Source organism: Microcaecilia unicolor, chromosome 9 (genome assembly GCF_901765095.1).
Source record: "Microcaecilia unicolor chromosome 9, aMicUni1.1, whole genome shotgun sequence".
NCBI lineage: Eukaryota > Metazoa > Chordata > Amphibia > Gymnophiona > Siphonopidae > Microcaecilia > Microcaecilia unicolor.
Window position 1 is genome coordinate 115,596,632 of NC_044039.1, and position 16,435 is coordinate 115,613,066.

At 42.9% G+C, this 16,435-nt stretch overlaps 1 protein-coding gene and 1 long non-coding RNA gene across 2 annotated transcripts in view; one reads left to right on the forward strand and one right to left on the reverse strand.

Annotated features, from left to right (window-relative positions):
• Positions 1-16,435, forward strand: part of MIPOL1 (mirror-image polydactyly 1) — a 794,108-nt gene that overhangs the window by 65 nt on the left and 777,608 nt on the right. The window contains exon 2 of the mRNA XM_030215153.1: positions 6,947-7,032. The gene's annotated coding sequence lies outside the window, so the exon portion shown is untranslated. The remainder of the gene's footprint in view (positions 1-6,946; positions 7,033-16,435) is intronic.
• LOC115477979 lies at positions 13-16,342 on the reverse strand. Its single transcript, XR_003943409.1, has 3 exons — positions 16,249-16,342; positions 10,094-10,096; positions 13-23 (listed from the first exon to the last, which is right to left on the reverse strand). It is a non-coding gene; the product is annotated as an uncharacterized LOC115477979 (long non-coding RNA).

The following is a 16,435-nucleotide window of genomic DNA, read 5'->3' on the forward strand; positions in this document are numbered from 1 at the left end:
AGCATTTTGCAAAGTGATTTGCACTTGCATGCTCTTTATATCTGCACACTCCATGCATTTAGGGTAATTTATGAAAGATCACCCAAAGTTAGGCATTGGGATGATATGCGCTAAGTGCAGATTCTATAAAGGTAGTTCCTTGTTGAACTGTCTTTATAGAATACTAGTTTAGTGCACAATTTTGTGCCTAACTTTGGGCACGAGCACTCAAGCATCCAAAGGCTGATGTAAATCCTTGTGTCCAACTCCTGCACTTGATGGGCAGACTGGATGGACCATACAGGTCTTTATCTGCCGCCATCTACTTTGTTACTGTTGGGCTCATTTTCGAAAGGGAAGGACATCCATCTTTCGACATAAATCGGAAGATGGACATCCTTCTACCTGGAATGTCCAAATCGGTATAATGGAAACCCGATTTTGGACGTCTCCAACTGCAGTCCGTCACAAGGATGTCCAAAGTTCAAGGGAGCGTGTCGGAGGCGTAGCAAAGGCAGGACTTCGGCGTGCCTAACACTTGGACATCTTTGACCCATAATCGAAAAAACAAGGATGTCCCTGACGAACACTTGGACGTTTTCACCCGGACCTGTTTTTCTTATGAATAAGGCACAAAAAAGTGCCCGAAATGACCACCAGAGAGAATCGGGGATGACCTCCCGTTACTCCCCCAGTGGTCACTAACCCCCTCCCACCCTCAAAAAAATCTTTAAAAATATGTCGTGCCAGCCTCAGATATCATACTCAGGTCCATGACAACGCATGCAGGTCCCAGGAGCAGTTTTAGTGGGTACTGCAGTGCACTTCAGACAGGCAGACCCCGGCCCATACCCCCCTACCTGTTATATTTGTGGAAGAAACAGCAAGCCCTCCAAAACCCACCACAAACCCACTGTACCCATATGTAGGTGCCCCCCTTCACCCATAAGGGCTATTATGGTGGTGGTGTAGAGTTGTGGGTAGTGGGTTTTGGGGGCTAAGCACACAAGGTAAGGGAGCTATGTTCCTGGGAGCATTTTATGAAGTCCACTGCAGTGCCCTCTAGGGTGCCTGGTTGGTGTCCTGGCATGTCGGGGACCAGTGCACTACAAATGCTGGCTTCTCCCACACCCAAATGGTTTGAATTTGGTAGTTTCTGAGATAGGCGCCCTCGGTTTCCATTATCACCGAAAGAAACGTCCATGTCTAGGGATGTCCAAATTTAAGGATTTGGACGTCTCCGACGGTATTTTCAAAACAAAAGATGGACGTCTATCTTGATTCAAAAATACGGGTTTCCCTGCCCATGGATTTCATAGTTTTGCAAGGACGTCCCTTTTGAAAATGCCCCTCTGTCAGTTAGGCGTGGAGATGAAATTATTCTATAACCATGCATCTAAATCCTGGGAACACCACTGACCTGCCCATGCCCTTCCCCTGGTCCTTTTGAGTGTGCAGGTTATCGAATAGGAGCATAGGGCAGATCCATATATAATTACGAATCCCTGCCAATTAGCGCTTAACACCAAAAGTTGATTATCACCTATTTAGTCTGTGCCAGAGCAGTGATGGGAGGCGGGACTGGTGGTTGGGAGGCAGGAAATACTGCTGGGCAGACTTGTACGGTCTGTGCCCTGAAAAAGGCAGGTACAAATCAAGGTAAGGTATACACATATGAGTTTATCTTGTTGGGCAGACTGGATGGACCATGCAGGTCTTTTTCTGCCGTCATCTAGTATGTTACTATGTTAGTCAATTAGTTTACTCATGGATCTGCAATCTGTGCTTAAAATCGTGTGACCAGCGTTGGTCAACCTATGCAGACTGCAGGATTAGTGTTCCTTTTGTCTTCTGAAGATTTAATATGTATAATTTGCTGACTTTTGCTTCCACATGCTCATATTCTGCTGTCTCTTCAGTTGTCCAGTATTATTTTATTTTGTGTCTGAAGTAGAGAGTTGCACGGAGACAGAAAACTTTCCCATCCCCGCCCGTCCCTGCTGGAATCTTACCCATTCCCACCCGTCCCCACTGGAATCTTACCCATCCCAACCTGTCCCCACCCATCCCCACAAGAATTTAATAGTATATAAAATAAAATTCCAGTCATCTCTCTGTCTCTCTGGATTTGAGCCACAGCACTGCAGGCAAGGAAGGAATAGACTTTGGAACTTGGAGCACTCTGGTGCGCACGTGTAAGACTTGTCTCTGATTCACTGGCACTCTATGCTGAGAGGTCACCACATGCACGCGCCAGTAGGCCAGGTGTCATCTGCTGCTCGAGCCTGTGTCAGAGTTGAGGTCTATGCATCAGCCCAGGAGCAAAGAGGATTAATGTAACATAGTAAGTGATGGCAAATAAAGGCCTGAACGGTCCATCCAGTCTGCCCAATACTCACAGTCATTATCAATTCATGATTAAATCAATGAGTGTGATATTATATACTTGATTATGGTCTTTCTTGGACATAGACCATAGAAGTCTATCCGTCCTTATCTTTTTGTTCCAACTGCTGGAATTGCCGTTGAAGCCCACCCCAGTTTATTTGTCTTCTTATTTGTAGGACACAGACTATAAAAGTCTGTCCAGCACTGTTCTCATGTTCCAGCCACTGAAGTTACAGTCTAAGCCCTTTCCAGCCCACCCTAAACCAGATTACCATACATGAGACACAGACAATACAAGTCTGCCTGGTATCAGCCCTAGTTCATGACAGCCAGAGTCGCCATCTAAGCGTCACTTGACACATCCATACACATGAAGCCATTTGTTTAGGTTTTTAATAACTTCCATTTTCTAATTAGAGATCCTCTGTGTTCATCCCATGCCTTTTTGAATGCCATCTTCATTTGTGTCTCTAAAAGAAGACTTTCTGCATTTGTGCTGTTAAAGCAAGGAGGAGGAGGAGGAGAGAGCACTCAAAGAACTTGGTACTGGGTAGATGAGAAGCTGGTGCAGATGCAGCTTACACTTCCCGGGGAATCCCTCAGGAACCGCTTCCGTCCCCACGGGAACCCTGCAGAACTGCTTCCGTCCCCACGGGAACCCCACAGAACCCTGTGCAGGTCTCTAGTCTGAAGTGAACCAGATTTGTTTACACAGTGGACTCATTCTTTTTAGATCCACATAATGCTTGTGAGGTCCTCCTGATGTGTTCTGTTTTTTTGGCATTCCATGTATATGATCTCATTCCTTCTCCTAAGTATGTGCCAAGGGATCATGGTTTTCCACATTTGTACTTTTCTGTTACTGATGTTAGCAGGAATGTTGTGTGATTAGGTGCCTAGGTAGAGAAAGATAATGTCTCTTTTTACGGTATACATTATATTTAGGAAATAGTTTTAAACTCTTAGAACCTAGAAACTTTGAACATTTGACAGCCACCCCTTTCAATAGGAAATAACATCTTGAGTTCTTTCTACCAACACTTCCTACTATACAGAGAAATGTGATGGAAACTCCAATAGGCTTTTCCTCCCTTTTAACAGGACATGACCATATAATATTCCCTACTTCTGAACAGGAGATGGTAGGATGCCTAAACTCTTCCACAAGAAGAAAATCCATAGGAAAGTTCTCTTTTTAAGTATTTTGTTTCCCTTTCAAAGTCAATCTGCAAGGCTCCCCTTTAGGGTGAATAATCATAAGACATTTGTTATTTCATCCAATATCTCCTCCTCTGAAGTTTTCCCTGGTAACATGTCACAGCTCTGTTACCCTCCATGTGCCCCCTCGCACTCCATCTGAGGAATACCACTTGACAAACAGGTTTCACAGGATATACAAATTAACTACTCAGAAGGCAAATCTCTCACAGGCTATACTTTAAGTACTCTGAAGGGGTATTCTTGCAGCAAACGCTTTAGCATGCACTCTTGAACTAAGCCCTCCACTCAGTTAGCCGGCTTCCCAGGATTTGCAAATTAACCATTCTAAATGCAAGTCCAGTCCAATTAGCTTCTGCTAATCATTCTTTAGGGGTTACTGTTCTTTCAACAAACAATTCAGTACACTCTCTTCAACCAAGCCCTCCACTGGGAGATGAGGGTTTTGGATAAAAACAGCCACCACCCCTTGGACAGGACTGCACCTCAACTTTACAATCTTGTCCTCTACCCTCAGCTGTTGATATTAGAGTCTTATTTTAAGGCTCACAGTGTTACCTCCACACTGTGTGGCCAAATCAAAGTTCCTTATCCTCCCCATTATTCTGGATTCAGGTAGGTACCAAGGCTCACAGTGTTCCCTTCATACTGTAGTTAAATCAAAGTTCCTTATCCTTCCCATTCTTCTGGACTTCAAGTAAGTATCTTGTCTTTCTTTAGAGATCCTTTCCTTTGGTATCCAGTCACCAGTTACTTGGCATCCTTCATTTTTTTTGGAGGGCTCTGTCTCCTCTCTTCTTAGGAAAAGGCGTTTTTAAAGGGCTGTTTCCTACCAACCCCACCCTTCCTGGGCTGCTTCTATATTCTAGAAAAGGTACAGAACCTTATGCAATGGGCTTGTCTTCTGAAGGGAACTATTCCTACCTTTGGCCATGGGCCCTCCTCCCATTTCCACTTAACCCCTCACCCTTACCATCTATCTGTGCCAGGGCTATCATTGAGGCAGGGTTCCTCTTAGTGGCCTCTGCAAAATAACATAAGGGCCTCCACCATTAGAATGCCCTCTAGTAGTTGCTACCCGTCTAAGCAGGCTTCTGCTCATGAGTGCTCTCTAGTGGCTCCCTGCAGGTCATTACAGCAGTCTTCCACCATGAGAGCTCCCTCTGGTGGAAAGGTTCTGTTCTTGGCATGTCATATATTTATCACAATATGTAAATGTTTAGAATATTTACATATATTTGTCCATGTGTGCACTTATGCACATAAATGCTAGCATATTATAGCACATACTTGCAAGGGGAGATAACGACCATTAAGGTCAGTGAATACATTTTTGTTTGAAGTCCCAACACATCATGTGATCAAATCAGGCGAGTATGGAAATTCATTTTTTTAATATATTGCTGGACCCCAACTGTGGAATGCATGAGGTTGAGTGGGATCCCGGGTTTGGAAGAGTTCGAGAGAATTGAAAACATTTTTAATTTCACAAGCATCTGAAGGGGTTTGATGGAAATTATTTCTTGATACAATTATGGAGGTGTAATGGCATTTTTCTGGAGATGATTAAGAAAGGGTCAAAGTGTGAAATTATGATTGTAATGGGAAATTATGATGCTTGAGAGGTCCTATATATATAATCCAACATAAATGCCTGATCTGTGTAAAAAAAAAATGGACATAACACAACCCTGAGTACGTTTCCCTTATGTGGCTATACCACATCAACATTATCTTACCACAACTTCACTATGTATTTGTTTACACCAGAGTCTGCAATCGCCTCTCCGGTACTATGTAAACCACATTGAGCCTGCAAATAGGTGGGAAAATGTGGGATACAAATGTATTAAATAAATAAATCACTGTTTTTTTCAGTTTTTATTGTATTATCTATGTGAAGAATTATTATCCTCCTTGAACACCTGTGATAGTGGGGAATAAAAGTCTTTTAATAAATAAATAGCAATGGAACATGGGCAGATATAGGCAGTGCACCTATCTACATATGTAACTTAAAGAATATTACAAGTTACATAGGTAGCTGCCACACTTATGTGCTTGCAGTTACACCTGCTGTATGGCTGGCATAAGTGTGAGCATCTAAATATTGAGTGCATTAATACCTGCTTACTCCAGTGTTCTGTAAAGGAAAGTAGGTATCTTTATAGAACAGGATCCTATGGTGCACCCTCCAGATGTCTGATTGTAGGCACTCTGTTACAGAATTGTCCACTAAAAGTTGAGCTGCTAACACCAACATCTGGACTAGGGCAGAGGAAGCACACGGAACATTCACAAGCTCTGATGTATACAGTAAAGGAAAAGAGAGAAAGGGGGAGATATGAGATTGAGGTTCCCAAGGTATGAATAGTGCAGAAGAAGCAAGCATTGTACAGAAGAAAGAATACACTAGTGTGAGGCTCTGAGCAGGTAGATTTAGGAGTAAAATCAGAAAATATTGCTTTATGGAAGAGATGGTGGATTCATGACCTCTCACCCCAAGGTTGCTGGTGGAGACAAAATTAGTATTGGGATTTAACAAAGTGCAGAATAAGCATAAAAGATTCCTAGTTGGGAGGCAGCGAAGGTAAAATCACAAATCAGTACCAGAAATGAAATTGGGCAGACTAGGTAGACCTTATGGTGCTTCTTTGCAGAAATAGTCTGTTTCTGTACCTATGCTTCATTCACCACACTGCCTTATTTAAATATGTTCTTCAGCATTTTATACACTCCATTCTATGGAAAGTAACGGGAGAGAATGAAAACATGCCTAGGGAGAACCAGTAAGCTAGAGTCTGATAATAAATAGTCTGTAGTAATAGTAGGCTTATGCCTGAAAAATAAAAAACTAAGGGGGTTAGTTATCTAGATGTAATAAAAGTTGGGCTTTTACTGCACTTTAATTTCCCACTGGAGTGACTAACGTGAGGTATCTTAATACTGCAGGCTAGTCACTAAACATGCTATAAAGCAATGCAGCTTGTGATTAACTTGCAAGCTGCAGTATTTGTAGTGCCTGGATCATCAGGATGTGAAGCCACATCCTGATGCTCCCAGGCTGCATATTAAAAGGGCTGGGCATTAGTTAGTTCCCTCTTTGGGCTAAAGCCCTCCCCCACCCTCCCACAGGCTCTTCCCAGGCCTACCTTGTGAAATTCCCTGGGGTCTAGTGGGATCAGGGCAGGAGTGATTCCCAGTCGCTCCAACCCCTGCTGGCCTCAGGTTTAAAATGATGCTGGTGACCCCTAGCTGTAGTCTTGTGGGTCAAGGTGCTGTTTAAGAAGAATATGTTTGATTAGACTGCAGTTGTTTAAAAAAAGGTCTGTTTTTGTAATGCTGGGGATTCTCATTACAGGAATACTGTGGATGAAGTTGAATTTAGTTTTGTTTTTGGAAAGTGGAAGAAGCAGCTGGTTGTCAACTTGGTGGACATGTATGAAGGTAAGTTCACACCTTTTTATTATCTTACTCTATCTCCATTTTTCCTCTGCCATGAATTTAAAAAAGTGGTTATTTTCTTTTCACTTACTTTTTCCCCAGAGAAATCAGGGATAGATCCCTTACCTTTCCCAAAAAGGCATTAGGGAGAAACCTCTCATTTCTGCCATAAGGACATTTTGTTTTAAATTTTCAGTCTTGTTTCAGCGTTTCTACTTGCTTTTGAAATTACCTTAATGTTGCATGTTGTAACATTGGTTAAAGTCTCTGAAGTGTAGGTTAGATTCCCTTTATAGCAGCAGTACCCCCTTGTTCAAACATTAGAATTACCTCTATGGTGAAAGAAGACATTAAAGATGTAGAACTCTGAGACAGTTCCTTCTCATGATGTCCTGAAAAAATATAATTTAGTAACATTTGTTTCAGTAAGATGTGAAGACTTTTTAATCATGTACACCTGAAATGCAGTTTTGAGGATTATTTTGGGTATTAATAGTCTTTTCCAGTGACATTTTAATGTCCGCAGTCTCATAGTCCTTCTCCATGACAATGAATGTTATCAGTGTCTGGATTGTGATGTTACGATGACTGCATTATAATGTCAATAAAGTGAAATATAATGCATGAAGGTGTGATTTTTCCAGCATATAAGAGTACAGATAGGGACCTGTGAGGGAGTCTATAGGATGCTTCTCTTTCTTAATATCACTCCCACACACAGTGTCAGAGCCACCTTAAAACCCATAATCTCACCCAAGGAGGAAGTGGCATGAGAGGGGTGGAGCCAGGAGGGCATGGCCCAAGAAGTATATTATAAACTGAAGCCATAGCTAGGTTAAGGAGGCTCAGAGGAAAGCAGAAACACCTATGGCATGTGCCTCCACCACTTATATGCAGTGGTGTGCTGGTAAATATTTAACAACAGGCTCTCTCCCCGGTCCACCTCTGTGCCCCCCCCCCCCCGGTCCACCTCTTTGCCCCCCGTCCACCTCTGCTTAATGAATCTTAACCCAGTTCTGAAGACACACTCGGCCAGTCGGGTTTTCAAGATACCCACAATGAATATGCGTGAGATTAATTTTCATGTAGTACTTGGGTTGAGAACCCCTGAGCTTGACTGATGGCATAACAGAGAAATCCTAGTTGTAGGATGGCTGAGAAATGTAACTTATATAAAAGTACTTCTACTGTCAGAAGTTCCGCTACTAAATTTCAGTTTCTTAAAGAAGGAGTACAGAAAATTAAATCATTAATCCCACTGAAACATTGTGATCTAGAATGATTTAAGTTTGATGATTTCCATAATTGTAGTGCCCAAATTAGTCTCAAACATAAAAAGGTTGGAAACTGCAGGTTTATTAGGCATACTGAACATTTCTTCTCCTTCTGGCTCAGATGAGGCTCAGGTGAATTCAGTATCTTTTTCAGTAGCCAAAAAATGAGTAGAAAGCCCTTAGTACACAGATGGGCTAATTTTTGAAAGAGAAGGGCGCCCATCTTTCGACACAAATCGGGAGATAGGCGTCCTTCTCCCAGGGTCGCTCAAATCGGCATAATCGAAAGCTGATTTTGGGCGCCCTGAACTGCTTTCCGTCGCGGGGATGACCAAAGTTCTCGGGGGTGTGTCGGAAGTATAGCGAAGGCGGGACTGGGGCGTGCTTAACACATGGGCGTCCTCGGCCGATAATGGAAAAAAGGAGGGCGTCCCTGACGAACACTTGGCCGACTTTACTTGGTCCTTTTTTTTTTTTATGACCAAGCCACAAAAATGTGCCCTAAATGACCAGATGACCACCAGAGGGAATTGGGGATGATCTCCCCCTACTCCCCCAGTGGTAACTAACCCACCCTAAAAAAATAAATGTTAAAATATTTTTTCCAGCCTCTATGCCAGCCTCAAATATCATACCCAGCTCCATGACAGCAGTATGCAAGTCCCTGGAGCAGTTTTAGTGGGTACTGCAGTGCACTTCAGGCAGGCAGACCCAGGCCCATCCCCCCCACCTGTTAAACTTGTGGTGGTAAATGTGAGCCCTCCAAAATCCACCACAAACCCACTCTACCCACATGTAGGTGCCCCCCTTCATCCCTAAGGGTATGGTAGTGGTGTACAGTTGTGGGGAGTGGGTTTTGGGTGTTTTTTGGGGGGCTCAGCACACAAGGTAAGGGAGCTATGCACCTGGGAGCTTTTTCTGAAGTCCATTGCAGTGCCCCCTAGGGTGCCCGGTTGGTGACCTGGCATGTGAGGGGGACCAGTGCACTACGAATGCTGGCTCCTCCCATGACCAAAGGTCTTGGATTTGATCGTTTCTGAATGAGTGCCCTCGGTTTCCATTATCGCCGAAAATCGGGGACGACCATCTCTAAGGTCGACCTAAATGTTGAGATTTGGGCGTCCCCGACTGTATTATCGAAACGAAAAATGGCTGCCCATCTTGTTTTGATAATATGGGTTTCCCCGCCCCTTTGCGGGGACGTCCTGCGAGGACGCTCTCAGGAAAACTTGGGCGTCCCGTTCGATTATGCCCCTCAGAAAGGCTTTTCTATGTGGGTGGCACCTGAAGCTTGCTAATTGGGAAGCCAAGTTGATTTCTTTGACTTGGTTTCTGGAATAACCTGCCTCCTAAATTACTGTTTAGGCTTTTTACTTTGTTTTGATGATTTCTTGTGGAAGATCTAGATTGTGTTATAGAGTAGTGGAGTATCTGTGTTTAATTTAATTTAGGGGCACATTTTCAAAAGAGAAAAATGTATCAAATGGAGCATAATGTGGCATTTGGGAGTTTTTCTTCCCAAAACATTCAAATTGTGATTTTCAAAACTCAGATTCGAGATGTTTTCCTCTGCACTGCATGCAAATTAAGAGGGGGCATGTTGGGTAGGATTTAGGTGTTCCCAAAACTTGGATGCTTTTCTGCCATAATGGAACAAAGCAAAAACATCTAGGGCTAAAAGTTAATACATTTTGGTCTAGGCCTGTTTCAATCACGACTAAGTCACAAAAAAGGTATCCTAATTAACCAGATGATCACTGGAGGGATTAAGGCATAATCTCCTCCCTTACTCCCTCAGTGGTCAATGATCCCTTCCCACCCTCCAAAGATGTGAAAGAAACAGTACATATTAGCCTGTATGACAGGTTCAGATGTTATGGCCAGGCCTAGTAGAGCAGCAAGCAGGTTGCTGGAGTAGTTTAATGGTTGGTGCAGTGCACTGTAGAGAAGGGGACCCGGGCCCATAACCCACTCTAATTGGTGCACTTGTGGTAGAAACTGTGAGCCCTCTAAAACCATTAAAAAATGTACAGTACCTACATAGAGGTGACACCTGCAGGCATAAGGTCTATTGTAGTGGTGTACAGTTGGGTACAGTAGGTTTTTGGTGGGTTTTTGAGGGCTCCCCGTACAATATAAGGAGGTAACTGTGAGATGTGTACCTGGGACCTTTTATGTGAAGTCCACTGCAGGCCCCCTAGGGTGCCCCACTGCTTTTTTGGAGTGTCTGTGTGGCCAGTCTACTAAGAATGCAGACTCCCCCCCCCCCCCCCCCCCCCACATACACTTATGTTCCAATGGTTTGTTTTTGTTCATTTTTCCTTTGGATGTTTTTTTTTCTTCTCAAAAATGGTTCTAAAAAATAGATACACTGAGCACAAAGCTCTAGCAAATGGCCATTTTCATAACAAAAAGTCGGACATTTTTCTGAGCTGAAAATGGCCATGTTCGCTGCTGAATTTTTGGATGTTTTTCACAAAATGTCTAAAATCTGATTTAGACATTATATTGAAAATGCACCTCTTAATGTAATGTGGAGGGGCATAATCGAACGTCGCCGGCGAAATAGATCGCCGGCGATCTATTTTGGCAGCGGCACAACAGCTGGCCGGAACCGTATTATCGAAAAAGATGGCCGGCCATCTTTTTTTTCGATAATACGGTTTAGCCCGGCCAAATGCCAGAGTTTGCCGGGTTTGAGATGGCTGGTTTTGTTTTTCAGCGATAATGGAAAAAAATGCCGGCGATCTCCAACCCAGGAGCCAGCATTTGTAGTGCACTGGTCCCCTTGACATGCCAGGACACCCCCAGGGGGCACTTCTAAAAATTAAAAAAAATATATACAAATACCTCCCAGGTGCATAGCTCCCTTCCGTTGGGTGCTGAGCCCCCCAGACCTCCACCAAAACCCACTCCCCACAACTCTACACCTCTACCATAGTCCTTATGGGTGAAGGGGGGCACCTAGATGTGGGTAGAGTGGGTTTGGAGGGGGGGGGTTTGGAGGGCTCAACACTTAGCACCACAAGTGTAACAGGTAGGGGGGGGATGGGCCTGGGTCCACCTGCCTGAAGTCCACTGCAATCAACAAAAACTGTTCCAGGGACCTGCATACTGCTGTCAGGGAGCTGGGTATGACATTTGAGGCTGGCATATAGGCTGGCAAAAAAGGTTTTTATTTTTATTTTTTTAGTGTGGGAGGGGGTTGGTGACCACTGGGGGAGTACGGGGAGGTCATCCCCCATTCCCTCTGGTGGTCATCTGGTCAGTTTGGGCACCTTTTTGAGGCTTGGTCGTGAAAATAAAAGGACCAAGTAAAAGCAGCGAAATACTGATTAACGCCGCTTTTTTTTCCATTATCCGCAAAAGCCGGCCATCTGGTAGCCACGCCCATGCCTGCTCATGGCCCGCCTTCGCTTCGCCGCCAACACGCCCCCTTGAACTTTCGCCGGCTCGGTGACGGGAAAGCGGCAATGGTGTCAAAAAAGCAGCTTTCGATTATACCGATTTCGCCGCTTTTGTGAGATCGCCGGCCATCTCCCGATTTATGTCGGAAGATCGCTGGCGATCACTTTCGAAAATAAGCCTGATAGTCATTTATAGCCTGCTTTACCAGGAACAATTCAAGGCAGATTACAGCAGTAGCACCTTCATCACAGGTTACATAAAATATATCCTGAGATACAAAAGTAATCCCAGCCTAATCTTCAGCTTTGGATGATATCATTTATGTGTGTAAATAATATAATATGAGAAATGTTACAGGGCATTTCATGCTTTTCTTATAGAGAGTGTGTGAGAGAATATGGATTATTTTGTATCTGGTTTTACCTAATTATATAAACTGGTCCCTGTCCTCAGTTAAACCTCACCTAATCAGTCTCTTGAGGCTTGAAATTATTCCCCTCCCCCAAAGCACTTATTTGTATTGATTAGGTTTTAAATCTATGCTGAAAACCCACCTTTTCACTACTGCTTTTAGCTCCTAGCCACAATTGCCCTCCCCTTGTCCCTTCCTCCCTTCTCACCCATTACTTCCCTCACCCGTAACTGTCTTGTCTGTCTGTATTATTTAGATTGTAAGCTCTTTTGAGCAGGGACTGTCTGTTTGTATCAGGTGTTCAGCTGCTAATAATAATAATAATATAGTGCTGCATGTGTCTTAAGATATTGTATAACTACATTGTGGTGGTAGCAGTCGTAATACATAAGGCTGGCCCTGAGTCCTGACAGAAAACCCATGATACATATGACCACTAGATAGAGCTACAAGCCAACATAAGGACTTAATATCAAATAACTTGTATTGCCAGCTTTTTCAAGCAGATTCTGATGGTATATTTTTCTCAAATAAGTAAGATAATTTTGCGGTGTGGATTCCTATTTATGCAGGCACAATGAATCTGCATTGCTAGGTATAGTAATTATTTCTGAGAGATTCATAGGGAAATGGAGAATGTTTCTCTGGTGTGTCTACTGTGATGTCTAGGATGTTGGGTATGAGGAATTCATACATTTCGTTTATGTTTCTTGTTATCAGTAAGAGAATCTGAAACAAATAGTTTGTGACTTGAATATCTCGGTAAGTCATATAGAATAAAAGAATACTTGCAAACTTGCATAAAAGATTTAAGACTTTTTTTTTTTGTTACATTTGTACCCCGCACGTTCCCACTCATGGCAGGCTCAATGCGGCTTACATGGGGCAACGGAGGGTTAAGTGACTTGCCCAGAGTCACAAGGAGCTGCCTGTGCCTGAAGTGGGAATTGAACTCAGTTCCTCAGTTCCCCAGGACCAAAGTCCACCACCCTAACCACTAGGCCACTCCTTCACTCCATTAAAATCTATTAATTGGACTGTATTACTACAGTTTATATATTTAGTTTATGATAATAAAATTTGTTATATGAAATGTATTCAATAGTCACCCCTTTATATAGATTTATCGTATATATTCAAATGTATAAGTTGAGAAATTTAGACTTTAAAATGGCTTCATTAAAACACAGTTGTCTTAATCATGGGTCATTTTTTATTGGCAGGCATCTCTCCTTCTATTCCCATCCCCATTGTCCGACATCCCCTCCACTCTCAACCCCCATCTTTGCTCACACTCTGGTGTTTCCCTCTTAGCCTTCCCGCCCTAGCTGTGATCTGGCATCCCCCCTTTCAAACTCCTCCCCCACACAAAAAACTGGTCTATAAAAGTACCTGTGTATAATACGTAAACCACTTTGACATATAAAACCACAGAAAGACAGTATACTGAATCCCTAAAATGACTCTGCCTTTAGAGATCGCTGGTGCACATATGCTGCCTGAATCCTAACCTGGAGCCTTTCCTTTGGTGCGTCCTGCCTGTGTGGAAACAGGAAGTTGCATCAGAAGGGATTGGTCGTGTCAAAGGAAATGCTCCAGATCAGGCCACAGGCAGCATATGTGTATCGCTAGTGCTTCCATCGGCAGCCTCTAAAGAGAGACATTTTAAGGTAAAGGGGGGGGGGGGGGGGGGGGCGGGGGTTAAAAGAAAAGAGAATATGCCAAACTCGGGGGTGGAGAAGACAGAGAGAGGGGTGCTGGACCAGGTAGGGAGAAAGGGCTGGAGGGAGCCTCAACTTGTACATGGGCCACAGCAGTTTTGGCCATTTTTAGTACGAAAACTGCCCTCAATTTATACATATTATAGAAGGTATTTCTCTTTTAATAACAGTATATTTTGTGTGAGCTATTTTCAGCAATGATGGGGTTGTGTAGCTACTACTGTATGTGTATGAAGTTTCTAGTGTTTTTGGGACAGCATGTATCTGGTTAAAGACAATGAGGACTTGTAATATCTATATCTAATCTGAATTCTAATATCAATAAAACAAAGCTTGAACAAAGAAAAAAAGTTCAGTTATAAAGTGAATATTGTTGATAGAATGCCTTTACTCATCTGAAGATACTATAATCCCCCCCCCCCCCCCAATTCTAGCTAAAACCTTGTACTGAAGAACTGTCTAGGCTCCTAAACATGAGGGAGTTTTTGATTTGTAGCCAAAGGCTGTTTAAGATCCTTTGTTAGTGCTGCACTGCACCTTTAGAGTAAGAAATAAAGGTGTAATTTTAGATAATCTCCTGTTTGGTGTGTGCTTTCCTTTTGAATATAACCTTCAGGTGAATTGATCATGGAGACTCAAAGGTCTGAAAAATAGATATGAAGCTTTTGAAAACAAATTTTCCTCTCTCCTTCCCCTTTTCTCCATGGCAATAATCTCAGTATCAAAAATTTTAACATAAGAGCACAGACTGGCTTTATTCAGTTTACCTTAGTTTAATGTTGACTCTGTTGCCTTCATGTATCATCGTTGCATGTGTAATGGACATTTCTTGTTTTCTCTGCTGTGATGTGACCAAGACTAGCAGCACAGAGTAATCCAGTTATCAGTTTTCTTAAGTAAAAGGTCCATATGTGCCTGCTTTATAATCAGTGTTGTTCAATGTACTTAAGTAAAAGTAAATGTATAATTTAATACTTAAGTAAAAGTACAGTGAAGAGCACATTAAAAAATTTACTTAAGTGAAAGTAAAAAAAGTTATTGCCTAATATAATACTTTTTGAGTAAAAAGTAAAAGTACCACAACTACAATGAATGCAACTATTAACATTTTTAGCCAACAACTTTATTACTTTACAATTCAATCCACTTTGCTTTTAGTAAAACTAAGTTTTTGAAAATGACTGCCATGCTTGTGAGCAGTGGTGGCCAAAGGCAATCTGCTGCCTGAGTCAAGGGATGAGGTCCAACATCTCTCCCTTCACATTCTTTCTCTATTTCTGTCTCTCTCCCCTAACTCCCCCCCACCCCGGGCCAAAGTCTGGCATCTCCTCCTTCCTTCCTCAACCCCTTCCCCAATTCTCTTTTTGTTTTCCAAAAGTTGTTGTTGACAACGATTCCCATACGCTGCCCTGCTGCAGTCATTGGCTTCTCTGTACTGCGGCCCGCCTCGGAGGAAACAGGGGGTTACATCAGAGAGGCAGGCCGCAGTACAGAGAAGAAGCTGATGCTGAAGGCATGGTAGCATATGGGAATCGCAGCCAACTTTTAGAAAACAAACAAACAAAAAAAGAAGATAGACTTGGAAAAGAGGGTTGAGAAGGGAAGAGGGAGAAGCCAGATTGTAGTTGGTGTGGGGGGTGGAAAAGAGTGATGCCCCTCCATAAAGAGTGCTGCCTGAGGCCCCCGCCTCTGTTGGCCTAATGGTAAGGCCCCCACTGCTTGTGAGTCATTAATCTAGCACAGCTAAAAAGGAAGTGGATTATTCAGTCTAATAAAAAATAAGTTCCTTCAAATTAGGCTAGGTTGCAATGTTACTGAGGTCTTCTGACTGGGTCTGTAGGTTTTGATCAAACGAATGTCTGAAACACTTGACTTCTGTATAGCAAATAATGCCTTATCATCATTATTGTCATTATCTTCTGCATTAGAAGTAGTCCTGTCTAATTCTTCACTTGCATCTTCATCTTTACCTTCGTTATCATCGTCATGCTGTCCAATTACAAAGAAAGCTTTCACAAAGTTGGAATCATTTTTCGTCTGATGGCAAACTCAGTTTGAATATCTTCGAGAAATGATGCAAGACCATCAAATGTGGGAACCCTTCAGTCTTGAGGCCAGACAAGCAGACTTTCTCTCTACAGACTTGATCAATCAAATGGACAGTCACCCCAATGTAAAATTTTCATTGGGATGACCAGCAGTCTGTTGTGATAGAGACATATGTCTGTTCACCAAGAATTGCAAATAGCTTCAACTTCATCTCTGCATTAATGTGACTCAATTTATCACTGATCTGTTTGGCTGAAGATCAGTAACCAGTTTAACAAGAAAAGGCAACTCCACAGTTCTTATAGGCTATATTCACTGAACAGCAAAATTTAAAATGAGAAAATCCACTGTTTACAGTGCGGGCAGTACATGCTAATCTCTTTATGAATATTCATTGTGGATATCCTAAAAACCCGACTGGCTGTGGTGCCTCCAGGACCAGGTTTGGGAACCACTAGTTTACATGGCAAGGTTTGTGTCACGGTTGTGGCCGTGCCCTTATGTTCAGGCCTACTGTTTCCCTGTATCTAGCTCTGTGACCT